The 17,412-nt window shown below is 38.0% G+C and overlaps 1 protein-coding gene and 1 pseudogene across 1 annotated transcript in view; both read left to right on the plus strand.

The window, feature by feature from the left end:
* Nucleotides 1-17,412, plus strand: part of LHFPL3 (LHFPL tetraspan subfamily member 3) — a 412,058-nt gene that overhangs the window by 368,853 nt on the left and 25,793 nt on the right. The gene's annotated exons all lie outside the window — the stretch shown is intronic.
* On the plus strand, nt 13,788-14,536 carry LOC129062905 (39S ribosomal protein L48, mitochondrial-like; annotated as a pseudogene).

The raw sequence follows: 17,412 nt of genomic DNA on the forward strand, positions 1-17,412 counted from the left end.
ATCTTCCAAATTGCCCACATGTAAGGACCATGCGGGATCTGCAGGCTATGGAGATTCATTAAGAGCTGCCTTGTGTCCTCTCTTGACATCAACATGCCAAACAACCACTTCATTTTCTCTTGTTCCTTCCCAGCATAGGCTCAAGGAGAGTACTTGTCCCCTCAATCTTTGGCTTTTCTCTTAGCCTACCTGAGGTTTCCATGGTTTCTCCACTCACCCAACCCCTTTGGTCAACGTCCATATTGATGCAGCTACTCAGTTCATGAGAGACTCAGTCAGGGCCTTCACTCTTTTTAACTCATTGCCCATGAATCTTCTCCTCTCCTGATTCTGCCAGCATGAAGTGTTCTGCACTCTTTCAGTGGGGTGGGGAGTGTATATGACTTTCTATATGACAGCAGCCTGCAAGCACTATTAAGTCATCTGTACTGTGTCCATTGGTAAACTGTAAAAATTGAAAATGTCTGAACAGCCTTTAAATAATATGACTTGCAAATGTGCTTTTGTCTTGTGTCACATAGTGTGTTTGATTATATTACCTTCCTCTATAAGTGACTTAAAGGGGAGAATATTTAACATTAAGGAGAATCAAGATGGCGGAGGAGTGAGTGGAAGTCACACTAACCTCCTCCCAGGACGAACCTGGAATTACAACTAAATTGTGGGAAAATACCTGGAACAAGCAAATGTACAAGAGCAAGAGAGGAACCTTGTAACCTTGGAGACAGGAATCTGTTTTAGCACAGTCTAACTGGTAAGAAGTGCGGTAGAGACTTGAGAAGGCAGGTGGGGAACCCATAGGCAGCAGCACCAGAAGGATACTGAAACAGCCAGTTGGATCCCCCTGAGAAGAATGGGGTCTAAACCAAAAGCAGGGATCTCCAGCCTACAGCACCAGAGCCCAAAAAGTACACAGATAGTAGCCAGCTGCAAAAAGCGGCAGGGTTGCTCTCTGCCAGAGACAGGTGGCTGGAGATGCAATGAACCATTTAAAGGACCAATGCATATATTTTTATTTGCAGCCACTTACCCTGATCTCCAGCAAAAATGGGGCAGAGTGGGCTGGAGCCACCTGAGGAGAGACTGGAGGCTTTGGGGCAAGAACTGAGAGAGTAGCTGGAGGGATCTTGGTCCTGGCTCATCCTCCATGTGGCAGCAGCCATCTTTCTCAGGCAGAGACCATTGCACCTGAGCAGCAGCAGCATGAGAGGACCCAATAACCTGTGCCCACGTGGGAATCCGCCCTGCCCTGTGCTGTCTAAGCCACCTGCTGAATGCAGAGTGGCAACCACAGATAGTAGATCCTGGCTAATGGGAGCGCAGAAAGGTCTGGAGACACTTGAGGAGAGACTGGGGACGGAGGCTTTGGGGAGAGAATGGAGAAAGTAACTAGCGGGATCCCAATGCAGACTTCTCTCCCATATGGCAGCAGTGTGAGAGGACCAAATAACCCCGCCCCCAGGAGGGATTCCACCCTGCCCTGAGCTGTTTAAGGCAGCCTGCTGAGTGCAGAGTGACTAGATTAACAGCTGAAGGAGACAGCCACAGACAGTAGATTCCTGGGAGTCTTGAACAGACTGCCTAAGGTCAGACAGAGTCAACATCTGACATTATCAGAGGCAGATCAAGAAAGTAAAAACAGCGGTCTCCAACCAGAGAAGTTCACACCACAAAGTCAGGAAATCAAGACAGATCAACTTAAGAAGCAGAGAAAAAAGAAGAGTCTCACAAATAATGGGAAGACAAAGAAATACCCCCCACTTGAAGGGAAAGGAGGAATCCCCAGAAAGAGAACTAAATGAAATAGAGGCAAGTAAACTATCAGATACTGAATTCTAAACAACGGTTCTAAGGAAGCTCAATGAGCTCAGTGACCTCAGAGAGAATTATCAAAAACTACAGAAAACTACAAGGAATTTACTGCAAACTATCAGCATGAAAAAGGACATAGAAACTATCAACAAGAAAGAAGAAATGAAGAATACAATTTCTGAATTGAAGAACACAGTAGAAGGCATCAAAAGCAGGCTAGAAGAAGCAGGGGATCTAATCAGCGAGCTGGAGGATAAGGTAGGAAAAAGCTGCCAGAAAGAGCAAGAAAATTAAAAAAAGACTTAAAAAGAATGAAGAGGCATTGAGGGAAATGCAGGACAACCTGAAACATAATAATATCCATCTAATAAGGATACCAGAAGGAGAAAGGGGTGAGGAATGGATAGACAACCTGTTTGAAAAAGTAATGATGGAAAACTTCCCTAATTGGAGGAGAGAAAAAGTCACACAAGTCCAGGAAGCACAGAGGGTCCCATTCAAGAGGAACCCAATGAGGCCCACTCCAAGAACATCATCATTAAAATGGAAAATATCAAAGACAAAGAGAAAATCCTAAAGGCAGCAAGGGAGAAAGAGGTAGTAACATATAAGGGAGCCCTGGCATGGCTAGCAGCTGTAGTGTCTCAAGAGAAACCCTGCAAGCCAGAAGGGACTGGCAAGAAATATTCCAAGTAATGAAAAATAAAAGCCTGCAACCAACACTGCTCTACCCAGCAAGGCTCTAAATTAAAATGGAGGGTGAAATGAGGAGTTTCCCAGACAAAAGAAGGCTAAAAGAATATACTTCCACCAAACCAGCACTGCAAAATATGCTAAAGAGACTGCTTTAAGATGAAGAAAAAGAGTCTATGAATACCCAGTTCCTTTCACAGATGCCAATACTTGATATCACCAATATTTTTAAATATGCATTAATCTGTTTGTGACAATGATGTGTTATTTTATTTGTTCCTTTATTGTTTGTTGAAACTAAACCTGTTTTTGTATCTTTCTTGCCTATTTCTATTATTTTTAAAAAGCTTTAAATGACTTTTTGGTATCCTTTATCCATTTATTGATTAAATGTTTGTAGAATTCCCCCCACAAAAAAAAAACCCACAAAACACATTAACTCTTTTTTAGATGTGTGGCAAATAGTTTCCTATTCTATCATTTGTCCTTTAACTTTTTTTATATGTATATTATTGCACAGTCTTAAATGTTTAATATAGTCATATTGTCGATATTTTATTTTATAGCTTCTAGGTTTGAATATTTTACTTCAGGGTATGAAAAATATTATTTTGTATTTTCTCCTAAAACTCCTTGGATTTTACATATTGATTTTTAACTCACCTGAATATTTCCTGTATAATGTGTGAAATAGGGCTCTATATTTGTTTTATTTCAAGTAATAGTGGTCCATGCACCTTATTTGTTGAATAAGCCTTATTTTCCCCATTGATTTGAAATATCAACTTAATCATATATTACATTGTTAAAAAAATATATATGTTTGTCTCTAGAATGCTCATTATATTTCATTGATCTACTTGATTATTTCTGTGCAGGTGTCATGTTGGTTTACTTGCTGACACTTTATAATGGTTTTAAATTTTTTAATATTTTATAATTAACTTTGACATTTAAAAAAATAAATAAAATCAATCTGCATTTAAGGAAGAAAGAAAGAGAGAGAGATGGAACTCCTATCTTTTGCAACAACATGGATGGAACTGGAGAATATTAAGCTAAGTGAAATAAGCCAGTTGATGAAAGACAAATACCGTATGATCTCACCTATAAGTGGAATCTATTCAACAAAATAAACTAATGAACAAAATAAACCACAGGCATGGAAACATGGAGCAGACTGAAAGCAACCAGAAAGGATGGGGAAAAAAGGCAATGGTGGAAAGAAGAGGAAGGGACTAAACAAAGAACATGTATGAATGACCCATGGACATGGACAACAGAGTGGGAACTGACTGTGGGAATGGGGGGTGGGGGTGGGATGGGTGGAGGTGGGTAAAGGGGTAAAAATTGAGACAACTGTAATAGAATAAACATGATTTATAAATTTTTTAAAAAAGAATATATAATTTGATGTCTATACTCAGGCCTGAGATTAAAAGAAAGACTATCTTCTGAAAAAAATATAATTGAGGTGAATGGGTTCACTTTTCTTACATTCCATCAGTTGTTTAGATTCATGTCCTATTTTAGTTTACAGTTGTGTGTTTCCTAGTTTTAACTGCCTTTTGCCTTGCATTATTTGACTTCATTATGTCCTCCATTTTCCCCATTCATTGTAATTTCTATTCTAGCAAACCCCTTTTTTTCTAGAATCTTCTACCTCATTATCCAATCTGTATCAATTTTGTCTCCAGGCCTGCTGTCCTCCTGGTTTGGATATACTGTTTCAGTACCCCATGCTTTCCTCTTTCTTTTACACTCTCATTTTCCTGGAGTATGTCCTCAAGTAACTCCTAAGAATAGATGTGTGGGTAGTAAATTTTGAGTAATGTGGCCTGTAAGTGTCTTTACTCTGTTCTCTTATTTGATGAAAAATTTATATAGTATTCTGGGGTGCAAATTATTTTTCCTTAAAAATTTTAAGGGACTGCTATATTGTTTTCAATAAAGGTTTTCAAGCAAATCTTTCAAGTAAAAAGGTTTATTGGCAACAAGGTAACTGGTCTTATGCTTACCTTTATATGTGAGTTCTTTTCTCTCTAGAAACTGTTAGCATTACTTTCTTATTTTTGGCATTCTACAACACAATTTTTTAATGATGTGTTGTATAGTTTTATTCATCCTGCTTGGCATTCAGTGAGGTTTTTAAATCCACAAATTTACATCTTTCATCTTTGGGAAACTGTATTTCTAAGAACTGTTTTGTCCTGATGTTCTTTATGGAATTCTGTTCCTAATTCTTAGATGGTACTAATCAGAAGTTTCTGTGTGTATAGAGATGGAGTGGTAGGGTTGTGTTTTGTTTTCTAATGCTGTTCTTTTCCTTACATTATTCCTTACTCTTTCAGTATCATTTTTTCTGTTTATTTTTCTTGTTCTCATATCACAGACTTCCTGAAATACCCACTAATCTATTATTTTCCATCCACAATTCAGAATGAGGCAAAAACAAGCTCACAGTGAACCCTGCATATCTGAGTAGGCTTGTTGACTGGTGGAGCAGATAGTAAGCTGGTCTTCAGACTAAGCAACAAAAATACTGAAACAGGAAGACTTCTCTTAAAAGCTAGCTCACACACTGGTTGACTTATTTTTCCCAAACAGTTAATTTTCTTTCTAATAATTGGAGGGGAAATTCTCCAATTATTTTGCCTGTGATATAAACTCCTAACTGATGGGCATTATGCACCGGGGAAGAGAATAGGGCAAACTGTTCCATATAGACACCTTCAATTAAAACCCATTTTCTACTTCATATCTCATCTTCAATTCTATCTGTCTTACCTAGTGTCCTGAATTAAGATCTCTCCTCAGCCCTTGTCCCTTCATCTCATAGTCTAAGCTGTGGCTTCTTCCAACTTGTTGAATCATTTACTGTTCCTCCATCTGCTCCATCCTTCAGTACAATTCTGGTAGGTGTCACTTGGCAATAACAACCCTCCCATCTACTCTTGTTTATTGTGGAATTATATCTTTTTTCCTTTAAAGTCATTTTAATGAGGGTTTCAGAACAATGAAATAAACGTGTTTTTAGTCTGCTATCTTGAAAGGAAATTTTAGTCTAAAAATTTTGATATAAACACCCCTTCTTTCCATTTTTTTCTAGATCCTTTTCTTAAATTTGAAGTATTTATTTAATTTCCAAGTAGTTTTTCTGGTCATCTTTTCATTGTTGATATCTGATCTTTTCAAATCAAGATGTAACTTCTAAATCTCAATTCTGATGAATTTACTTAGGCTCTTCATCACAAAACTGATGATTGTAAGTGCTCTATAGGCTTAAATTATCTATTATGTTTATAAGATAAAAATTCTATAAATGTCAATTAACTTGACCTTGTTGATTGTTATTCAAACCCTTTAGTTTCTTTTTATCTTTAGACTATTTTATCTGTCAAGCTCCAAGAGAAGTTTACTAGAATCTTCTACTGTGATCTTATCATTTTTCTTCTAAAAATTTTAGTAACTTTTGCCTTATATATTTGTCTACTATGTTTGTACATAGCCTGGCACACAAGGTCTATGGCTTACTTTTCTCTGGATGTAATTTTTGGCAGTATGCAATCTTCTTTGTCTCATCAAATTCTTTTGACTTTGAATTCTACTACTCCCTCTTTGTTTGCATTAATTATGTTTATATTTGCACATCTTTATTTTTAATCTTGATTTGTCACTTTATTTTATCTGTGATTTTTGCTAGCATATAGTTGGATTTTGTCTGACTATGATAATATAGTTTGATAGGGAGATGCAGAGTTTTCACATTTATCATGATAACCGATATTGTTTGTATTATTCCTTTCACTTATTTTATATTTAATATTTAAAATATTTCATGGTTTCTTTTTCCCTTTACATACTTTTCTTCATAACTGCTTCTCAGTTTTTCCCCCAGTTTACATGGGGCAGTATGACAAGAGAGTTGGATATTTCTCTTCTTCCCAGTTGATTAGGCTCTGACAAAACCCCAATCAGTCAGGCTCTGGTAAAATCATCTCTTGACAGACCTTGTTAAAAAGAATAGATGCTCTGGCGTATTTCAGAATTGTTCCTTTTCCCCTCCCCCTGCTGGAAGCAGGAGCACGTTTCTCTCCCATTTTTACCATGAGAACCTGGCAGAGCTCTGGGACTCACAAAAATATGCGGGGCCACCCTGTGTCTGGGTTTCCCTAGAGTCTTTAGCTCTCAGAATTGTCCATATTGAGCCTCCAGCAACTCGTCTTTTACAGTTCAAGTTTTCCTGCCCCAGTACTGGTTCCCCAGCAAGTATCTCCTTGTGGGTTTCTGTTCTGCTAAGTTATGAAGCTCTGTATCCACCTCTCTCTCCAGTTTGGGGGGCAGCAGTTTGCCTCATGACCTCACTTCCTTGACAGATCTAAGAAGAGTTGGTTTTTTAGTTTGTTCAACTCTTTACTTATAGATAAGAAAGAGTAGTGACTTTGAAGCTCCTTACATGACAAACAGGAAACCAGAGGTCCCTCTCCTTTCTTTTCTGACTTGGTCAGTTCTCTATTCATTGCATTTTTGCCCTGTTAAGTTGGAAATGCTAATTGTTTTCAATTCTTCCAGAACTTACCTTCTCACCCGAATAGCTATAATCACACCTGTATTTTTTCTATTAACATATCAAAATTAAAAGTGTCTTCCTACCAAAATATTTCCTTTACCTACTCTTTCAGCATACCACAAAGATAATACTTTTAGGGTGTTACAACCTTTCCTGGGTGGTGTCCTGGAACTGGTTCATACTGACTCACCTCATCCGAACTCTGTGTTTGATGACATCAGCTTGATAGCTTGAAACTGGCCATGTTGGGAGTATTAACACCATGAAAATTGACAAATACTGAAAAGTGGGGCTTTGTTTTTTGCTTGTCATTTTTCCATTAAGTCCATTGTTAATCATTTACAAATATACCGCTGCATTTCTGCCTCCACTGAAATTTTTAGGTTTTGCTGAACTGCTTCAAAATATTAGTTCAGGGATGTTATTTTTCCTTTTAGTATATGTTTAGTTACAAAATGCTGTACCGCATAGTAACTATTGCTTTAACTAATCTGTCTTTTGTTGTCATAATTTTCTATGTGGGAATTTATAACATACTTTAAGGAATTTATATACATCAAAATAAGACCAGCAACACTGAAAGGAAAAGAAACCAACAGAGACAAGAGGGAAGGAGGGAGGGGGGGTGGGGAAAAAGGAAGGGAAAGAGAAAGTCAAGAAACATATAACAAGGACTCATGGACAAAACTAAAGGGGAAGAGTTGAGGGAGGGAGGGAGGGGGCAAGGGAAAGTGGTGGGGGGTAGGCAGAGACAAATGTTTTTGAAAAAATAAATTAATTAATTTTTAAAAAATACTAAAAGTATTGACGTTAAATATGTGATTTGATTTACCTATTTTATTTACCAATAATCTAATTAGATTTTTGCAAAAAAAAGAAAAAAGATATAACTAGGTATGTGATTTTTTTCCCATTAATCTCATCTGAGTCTTGGAAACCATTATTAGTATAAAAATTTGTCTTTCTCCAGAAAAATTTTCTCCTTTTTAAAAAATTATTTCTTCATATATTGCTTTCCTCTATCTGAGCTCAATATTTACATTTTAAGTCTCTAACCAATAGATCTCTTGGTTTTCCCCCTCAGATCCTTGAGATTTTGTTCTTTTGCACCATTTTTTCCTACCCAATCTTCCAAACCACTATTTCAGTTCTCAAAAACAACAATCTTCTTCAGTTCTTTGTTCTTTTGAAATGGTGGTTTATATTTAGCTTTAGGAAGTCTTGTGTATTCTAGCTGAATCTCCTCTAGAGTGTCAATACTTTGTTAGGGTCTTCTCCCACTTTTTTATTCAAGTCTATGGCTCTGGGAGCTTCCCCAGGTTCAGTTCTGCTTTGTCTTTCTCCCTTGGGTCTCTGATGTGCCTTAAATAATTACAATTTCTTTGCTCACTCATGGTTTATTGTCCTTTGGCACCCATTCAGCCAGGACTTTGAGATTTCCCAGACTACGATGTTGAGCATGAAAACATCCGCTATGTCAATTCATAAAAAATTGAGCTGGAAATTGCCACACTGAGGTTGGAAGGGGGCCTAATTGGGAAAAAGTGGCAGCCCTCTGCCCCTAAGGAACTAGAAGCAGCCCAGTCCACCAAAGTATCTCTCCTCTAGGCCATGAGGCCTGGCAGCTCCTTCCAGGAGCACATGAAGCTGATACAAACAGACCTTTGCTTGTCTGGCCCCATCAAGGAGCAGCATATATAGTTTTCACCTCATGATTCTCTCCACTCTTCCTCAACACCACGGGGAACAAAGACCTTAACTCTCAGATTGGCACACACTCTCCTGGCCCTGCCTGCAGTCTCAATTTATTCATTGTGTTTTTGGAGGGGGAACTTGGATGAAGGAGTCATGAATGTGTTCCCAGTCCTCCATGTTTCAGTACATATTTTTAATGGCAAATTAATCAACTCTGCTATAAACCTACAGTCTGATTCTATTTCATAGTTTTAGTAGCTACTCAACATCATCAGACCAAAGCAACAAGTATAGTACTGGTCATTACCTTAAAAATTCCAGGATATCAACTGCTGTCAGCCAGGGATAACCACTGGCAGGTGAATCAGACAGGGATATCACTCACAGACAGGACTCAACACGGACGCTGATACATAGTGCCTAACTCTAGCCTGTGACTCAGCATCCCAAAGGCCACTGGGTAAAAGCACCTCCATACTTTGTCAGAGCTAGACCATTTGGACCAGAAAAGCAATATTCTCAATTTTGTGACCATCAATATCTCACATGCAAAGAGAACTGATATCCATGATATAGCTCTTACTCTAGGCTGAGGCAGAGTCATAATTCAGTAAAAGGTGCATCCCAGAACCACATTATTGGAAGATGTATGAACTTAGGGTACGTGCATTAGGGTAGTAGAAATTGTAGGTAATAACCATTCACTGGAACTCAGTTTTCAGGTTGATAGGGCATATTTTACAAAATACCCCATGATGGCCTCTTCATTTATTAACCTTCAATTGTGTGGGTGTTTTTTGTCTCAGTGATGAAATATCAATGGTCATCATTGTTTCAGGTTATGTTGCCCAGCCAGAATTCTTATTCTTGGCAACATCTTTTTAAAAAAATAAGAACTAGCTAACATGAATAGCTTCAGTTGTGAGACTCCAGAGGGGAAGTGGGTGATATATATAAATCTGATGCTCAGGTAGACTAGTATATGATGCTAACCAATATACTGGTCCCTCATGGCATGGTGATAAGAAAACAAAAAGAAGTCTTATATCTTTATTCAAAATTTGACACCAAACATTCAATATTCTAGGTGTTCCAGGGGAGCAGTTGCATTATCACTCAACCACATCTAAAGTACCAACTCAAGTCAAACCCAATATATGAATGTGTCTGACAACAGATGGATGGGAACCTAAGTTCATGCTCCATTAGGCTTAATTCACTCCAGAGCTCACTGTTTTTCCCAGAGTACATAGTGCTCAGTCATAGAAAAGCCAGAAGCTTAGAGTTTCCAACTAGTTCACTGCAAAATATGTTCTGTCAAGTTTAGGATTATATCAGCCTGAGATGAATATAGTAAACACCCCTAACCTCTGTGCCCCAAGTAGGGAAACTTCATGGTCAAGCTTATTTGCAAAATTGGGAGCCTACAGGAACCATGTGAATTCACTGATCAAAACCAGATAAGAATAACCTATAATATTGCAGCAATTGATATCATGGGAAGACCATTCCGCAGTAGCTACATGTCAATTGGAACCACAGGGAACCTCAGGTAAGGGTTTAACCACCCCTGATAAAGGTCCTGCTGGCACCACAAGGAATATGTTCCTTCTCTCCTCTGACCCATGAAGAATTTAGGGTACACATCTGTGCCTTTTCCATTGTCTCTAATAATTTTTTTAAGATTTTTCTTTATACAACTCCATTCTGGTGAGTTCTTTGATTGCTTCTGTATGACAGAAAACACTTGCTGCAGGAGTTAAGGATCCAGTATGATCCTACATAATGCAGGAAAAAGGATGTATAAAAGGAGAAAAGGTTTAGGAGGTTATATTCACCCATGATACTACCGATCAAGCCAAGCAAGGGTAATCTAAAACCATGAAATGGGGCTTAATTCCAAAAATAGTAAGAGAGAAGTCCAGAGAGACACCAGAGAGGCCAAAGACTCATAAATCAGAAATAAATAAAGGGTGAGAGGGGAGCAAGAGTCTGAGTGCCTAGAAGTCTTCCCCTCGCCTTCCAAGAGCCAGCTTGGAGGGCTGGTAGAAACAACCAAACACTCATCGCCATGTAGAAAGACCCAAGAGCGAGGTTCTTGTCAGCTTTTACAGTCCATAGATCATTTCAGATCCCTATGCAGCATTCTATGTTCATCCAAAATATGGTAATGATAAATCATTTTTTCTTGTTATTTGGACTCTTTCAAGGAAACATAACTTTTGCTCTGGAAATGTCCAATGCTGATATTTACTGTACTTCCAGTAGAAGAAATGAATAACACATCACACAATTGATGATAGAGGGAGCTTGAGTCTGAATCTTAGTGTGATATGAGACATCCCCCAACCCCTTTAGCTTGAGGCTATAAACCAAGTTCACATTCCTTTTGCCAGATTATCACCTTTTTAAAAATCCTTCTTGTTCTTCCTGATCATTGTAAGTTCTACATATTTTCATTTTGATATTGGTTATCTTCCTATTCTTAAGATATTTGTATCTATATTTTAATATTCATTTAATATAATTTAAAAATCATGCCCACACATACTGTTTTACCTCCCTCCCCCAACTCTCAGTCTTCTGTGCCCCAGTCCTCTACCAACTCTTGGATCTGGTTGAAAGAATAATGGTCTGGGACTAAAAATCTTCTATTTTCCCTTTCAGTAAATTTTTGAAATTCTAAAGCATTACACTCAGTAGCATATGTTTCCCTTATTTTCTCACTTGGTTACTTACTACAACACTTAAACTGGGTACTTTTTAGGTTACAAGTCCATTGGGAGAAGGAATTAAATATGTCTTAATCACCACTATCCTCAGACCTGGAACATAAGTAATAGTTGTCTGACTCATAAGGCTATTTGTCAAGGGTATACAAAATGGTCTTATTTCTGACCATACCAAAAAAAGAAATGGCACCTCTTTAAGACTCATCAGACACTGACAAGGACTCCCTTAACTGGGAATATATTACTTTAAAGTTCAACAACAAAAATAGGTGAAGTTTATGCATTTTACTTTACTGAGATTTTTGTTACCAAGGATGACATTTTGACAACTCAGAATGACGATATTTTGACATAAGTTGGCCCATTTCTTTAAGTTCATGTGAATTCTTTTATTGTTCTACCACAAGACCATTTCTCAATAATAGCCTTCTAGCCATGTAAAGCAATACAAATATTTATTAGTGAGTTCAATTTTTACATATTTGAGATTACATATGTGTAACCCAAGGACATGAACTAAGAGGGGAGCAATACTGGGGGGTGGGGCAGTGCAGGGTGGAGGGGAATAAAGGGGAGAAAACAACTGTAATAGCATAATCAATAAAATGTATATTAAAAAATAAAATAAAATAATACCATTAGTATCCAGGTATCAGCACTAATAAAATGGAAATAATAAGTAAGAATTGAGGTACTGAGCTCATCCTACACACTAGATCCATAAAAAATTCCAAGCAACTTCACTGGACCTCCAAATATGTTGCTTTATTTGTGACAATAGGTTTGAAGTTTGAGACCACAGATTGAGTGCATTAGCACCTAGCAGTAAGGGGACGAGACACACATGGACTCTTACTCAAAATTCCAAATGTGACAAATGGCAAAAGTTTCAGGAAACTTTACTTAGTATTGTCACCATTCAGACAGCAGAGGTAGGCACATTGATCACTCACATATTGAGGGACTGAAGACAACCCAGTCTTTGGTAACAGCTGCTACAGGGCCAGAGTTGTTGAGATGGCCATGTTTGCCATGATTTAGATGGGTTCAGCCAAAGAGCATGCTGTTTGGGAGAAATTTGGGACTAGCAAACTGCCCTTACACAGAATCACTAATGGGAGTAGCCAATATTCAGTCCTGAAGGATTCCAAAGTTAGGCTTGATTCAAGCTGGAAACAATATTCAATCAGAGGGATGGGTAAGCTGTGATTTGGGTCCTGCAGCAAGAATGCCCCTAAGTCATGACCTTTATGAACATCACTTGCTTTGGTCAAGGTGATCCAGCCTTAAAATATGATTCAAGCTTGCCTTTAAGGGTTAAAAAAATTTACACATTCAGAGCTAGGAAAGATGATGGGCTCCAGAAAAGCAGGCTCAAAATAAGGTCAACTGTTGGTCTCAACAAGAAACTATAAAGCTAATCAGGAATCCAAGAAAGAACCATGTCACAAACTGAGAAAACCCAGCAAAGACCCATGGAGAATCAGATTTGGGAAGCACAGGCACTCAGTGTTTAACCCACACAAGGGATCTATAACTGACTTTATGCCCCTCAGTCTGGACCTTTTAACTACGTATCAGAAATCAGGAACAAGATCATACAACACACTACTTATGTGTAACATTATGTGGTATGCAGAATGTTGCTTCCCCCCCAAAGATGTCTACACCCTAATTCCTGGAAACTGTAGATATGTTAAATTATATGGCAAAGGGGAATTAAATTCCCTGGTAAATTTGCAGGTGCAATTGACCTGACCTTGTGATGGGGACATTAGCTTGAATTACCTGAGTTGGCTCAATCTAATCACATGAATCCTTAAAAGTAGAAGAGGCAAAAGAGAGGGTCAGATATGGTATGTGAAAAGGACTAGACTTGTTGCAGGCTTTGGAGATGAAAAGGGACCATTAGCCAAGGAATTCAAACAGACTCTGGAAGCCAGAGAAGGCAAGGAAATGAATTATCCCCTAGAGCCTCCAGAAAGGAATGCAAACTTACCAACACCTTGATTTTAGCCCAGTGATCCTATATTAGATTTCTGATCTACAAGAACAATAAGATAATAAGTTTGTGTTGTTTTAAGCCACTAAGTTTGTAGCAATTCATTACAGCAGCAATAGATAATGAATACACATTACCAATGAGAAAACGTCTAATCTAGGTTGTGTTTGACTCTAGTATCAACAAAACCACAATTTGTCCCAAATGATATTTCTTTTATATATAAAAATCAACTTATCTTTGGATTAAGGCTGTCCCATCCTTGTTGTCAGCTGACCAGGGAATGCAGCTGCCTGCACGGATCTTCAATTTATACAATAACAGGTTGCTTCAGCAAAGGATGCTGAAGTCTGGGAAAGGATGCGGAGCTCTAGGAAAGGTGCTGTGTTTGAAGAACGATATTTTTAAGCAAGCCTTTCCCCTCCTAAGATTCAGAACTTCAGGAGAGAATCCCATCTGTTCTTCATGTGACATTTTGCTGAGTATGAGTTGGCACTACAGGACAAAACCCACCCATGGCATTGGAAGATACAAGCACCTAATTAAAGAACAAGAGCTCAAGAAGAAGAGGGAAAAGTGGAAGTGAGACACATTAATTTGTGGACAGATTATGAGTATGGGGTTTTGAACATTCACCTGACTGTATACTACATGGCCCTGGCAGTGAGTTATGCCCAGTATGTTCACAACCTCTGCAACCATCTCTCCATCAAAGTGGGGGACAGTTATGCGATGCCCACCAAAACCATCGAGATGTTATGGCTGCAGGACCTAGGCAACAAAATGTTCCTGGATGCAGTTCTTACCACCCATGAGCGAGTGGTTCAGAAAAGTGGTTTGAGAGCTAGATTTACAGAGATTTTCTTGGAAATAATCTAAATCAATCTTCCTGAAGGAGTCAAATTGTCAGTGAGTGAGCACTCTGAAGAAGTCTTTGAAGGAAGGTTCAAAGCTCAGCCAGAACTGGGAGAACTGTCTCATTGCAGACACTTTCATGCCAGCACTGGTGGCCTTGAGTACCAAGGGGAATAGCTTTATGAGTGGTCAAAGTTAAGCAGGAGACCCTGACTCTTAGATGTAAGTATGAATATCCACGGCCAGGAATTCCCCCTCCTCTCCTCTGTGGAGGAGAGCTTGCCAATTATCACCACTTTCCTTTGAGCCAAACTTAGGTATCCTCCATCTAATAAAAATCTGTTGATGATGGGTGTTTTTTTAAAATAATTATTGAGGTTAAGTTCAAATAACACAAAACTAACCATTTTGAAGTGAGTAATTCGGTGGTATTTAATACATTCACAAAATTGTGTGACCACCACCTCAATCTAGTTTCAAAACCTTGTTGCCTGTTTTTGTGATAAACATTTATTGGAACAGAAAAAAAAATCAACTTTTCTTTGAAGACTACAGACAATATCTTGAAGAGGGGAGACAAGCAATGTTGTAAAGTGAATAATGTGTGTTTATCTTCTTTTTATTCACTACAGCTTAGACTCAAGTAAAGATAGGGACCAGGACCAAGGCCCAGATCATGGCTGCTCTAGACTGTTCTTAATTTTCAGTCAGAAATTTTAAGTTCTGATGGTCACATATTGGTCTCCAACAAGAATTAAATCCCCTACTCCAGGCAAACAGATATTTGGTATTCTGGACTCAGATAGGAGGGGGGAAAAACACATAAAATAAGCACACAGGAATTCTTTACTGAAACATTTGAACAAGTATACCATCCTATCACTGTATCAAATGTTTCTAAGTAGCAGAGTTTATCAGTAACTTACATGATCATCGGTCCAGAATTTTAAGTGCTTTAGATCAGCAAAGTACTATAATTGCATCAGCATATCCCAACCTCAGTTATGAGAGTGGTAAATGAATTACAAGAGTTTTTTTTTAATGTCAAGAAGAAACCTAGGACCATGGTTGAATTGTGAAAGTATAGAGCCTTAAGTGGGGGGAAGATTCCTCAATGGCAAAAAAGGAAAAACCCAAGCTTCCTGCTCAGTTTCTAGAAATTTCCCCTCAGCAACTCTAGTGTCCATGTTCCAAGCTAAATCACCTTTTAGACATTTCACTGGCAGGTTAAAACTAGGTTAAATTTCATTTTAGCCAAGGGAAGGCATTGTTCTTCAGGTATTATTCTTCAAATGACATATTAGTCAAGATTTTATCTATAAAGTTTTGGCTACTGCTTTTAGAATTTGAAGTTGAAAGATGTGCAAAAATCTTTTGACAGAACATTTAACACACTAACTTCTCTCACCCTCCCTTAACCTGGTTTTTGTCTTATACCTTTTTTTGATAACTACTGACAGTTCTAATTTGGTTTCTCTGGAGACAGTTTCTTGTTCTAAAGTAACATCGTTCTCAATATTAAATTACTGGAAAATCTTACCACAGATTGGTCATAGCCTAACATATCTCAAATTATTTTCTAAAGTCTGGATAAATTTTTTTAAGGCAGAGCAAAGAGAATGGAAATCTTAAAAAAATAAAACATTTTAAAGAAAATCTGATGGGGAAAGGGAACAAGAAATTTAAAAAAAAAAAAGACCTCAAGTAATTTGCCATAATGGTCTTTTTCTTTAGCCATTTTTTTTTGTTTTAAATGTGATGAATCAGTCTCCTATATTCCGCATAACCTTGATCTTAAGTATCCAAGGGGCAAGGGGATCAGAAGGAGAAAGTGACACTGAAATGGAGCAGATTAGGCATAAGGAATAGTCAGCCCAAAGAGTTTGCTATCCAGACCCCAGTGGTGCTGTGCTACTCTTTTCACTGCTATGAAAAGATAATTTAGTGCTTAGTCTAGATCATGTCTGCCCTGAATCATATTATAAGCCCTCCCTGCAAGAGATTGTCAGTACTCCATAGTTTATGCAACTTTCCTTAAACTACTTATGGACCAGGACTGGGGCAGAGGGATAGATAGGTAAAAATAAACAGATGATGATAGATAGATTAGATGATGATAGATAGGCAGATAGATGATAGATAGATAACAGGTAGACAGATAATAGATGATGATGATAGATAGATGATAGATGAGAGAGAGAGAATCAGCTAAGAAGTGAAAAAGGATAGCCTGTGAGCCTATTAAATAAATGTAAATGTGTAATCTGCTGCCCCCTTGAAAGTAAGTCCTTCCTTATGAAAGGATAAGGGAGGTGGGGAGAAGCACTCATCTTCCTTGAACTTGGTTCCACTCCAATATTTTTAGTGTACTCTATTTTTTCCATGTGTTTTCTTTGAACAGTTTTTACCTTTGAAATTTCTATGCTTTAAAATGTTACTTCAAGGGAATAAAATTAAAAGTGAGCAAGCCAGGTGGCTGGGTTGGTAAGAGTTTCATCCATACACCAGAAGGCTGTGGGTTCAGTTCTGGATAAGGGCATATGCCTAAGTTGCAAGTTCTGTCCTCTGTCAGGATGCATATGGGAAGCAACTGATTAACATTTCTCTCTCACATCTCTCCCCCTGGCCTTTCCACACCACCCCCAGCATCTAAGCATATCCTTGAGTAAGGATATTTTTTTAAAGTGAACCACTCTGACAGGTGTGATGGTATCTCAATATGGTTTTAATTGCATTTCTCTGATGCTTAGCCATGCTGAGCATCTTTCCTTATATCTATGGGCCATCTGTATGTCCCCTAAGGAGAAGTGTCTATTCAGGTCCTTTTCCCATTTCCTAATTGGATTGTTTGGGGTTTTTTTGTTTTGTTTTTTAGTGGTTTTTTTTGTAATTGAGTATTGTAAATTCTTTATAAATTTTGGATATTAACCCTTTATCAGGTGTATCAGTGAATATGTTCTCCCATTCTGAGGGCTGTCTATTTTGTTGATATTTTCCTTTGCTGTGCAAAGACTTTTTTAGTTTAATGTAGTCGCATTTGTTTATTTTTTCTT

This window comes from Pteronotus mesoamericanus, unplaced genomic scaffold (genome assembly GCF_021234165.1).
Source record: "Pteronotus mesoamericanus isolate MK-2021 breed Mesoamerican mustached bat unplaced genomic scaffold, CSHL_Meso_final scaffold_85, whole genome shotgun sequence".
Taxonomy (NCBI): domain Eukaryota; kingdom Metazoa; phylum Chordata; class Mammalia; order Chiroptera; family Mormoopidae; genus Pteronotus; species Pteronotus mesoamericanus.